This window comes from Odontomachus brunneus, unplaced genomic scaffold (assembly GCF_010583005.1).
Source record: "Odontomachus brunneus isolate Ranch 3 - 2012 unplaced genomic scaffold, Obru_v1 Obru_scaffold_220, whole genome shotgun sequence".
NCBI classification, from domain to species: domain Eukaryota; kingdom Metazoa; phylum Arthropoda; class Insecta; order Hymenoptera; family Formicidae; genus Odontomachus; species Odontomachus brunneus.
The window spans coordinates 442424-442686 of record NW_022639670.1 but is presented as its reverse complement, the minus strand read 5'-3'; the positions used below and the strand labels follow the sequence as shown (position 1 = coordinate 442686).

The following is a 263-nucleotide window of genomic DNA, read 5'->3' as shown; positions in this document are numbered from 1 at the left end:
TAAACTTATTACAAAAAACGGGTGTGACTGTTACAAAATCATTACACTGTTATTCATTGCGAAATTTATTTTAATTGTATATTGTTTTTTTATTTTTTTATGCAAATTTGTTGCTCTAGGTGCAATATTCATGTAACATTGGTGGTTTCAACGTGAAAGAAGTAATCACGTTATGTTTGAAAGAAAGCATCATCGATTCGATGACTCTTTCTTATACGTGGTGGGGCCACAAAGGACACAAGCCATTATACGATACACAACTT

General features: G+C 31.9%; 1 protein-coding gene across 1 annotated transcript in view; it reads left to right on the top strand.

Moving 5' to 3' along the window:
- The window catches only part of LOC116852376, an 8355-nt gene that overhangs the window by 2854 nt on the left and 5238 nt on the right, over positions 1-263 (top strand). The gene's annotated exons all lie outside the window — the stretch shown is intronic.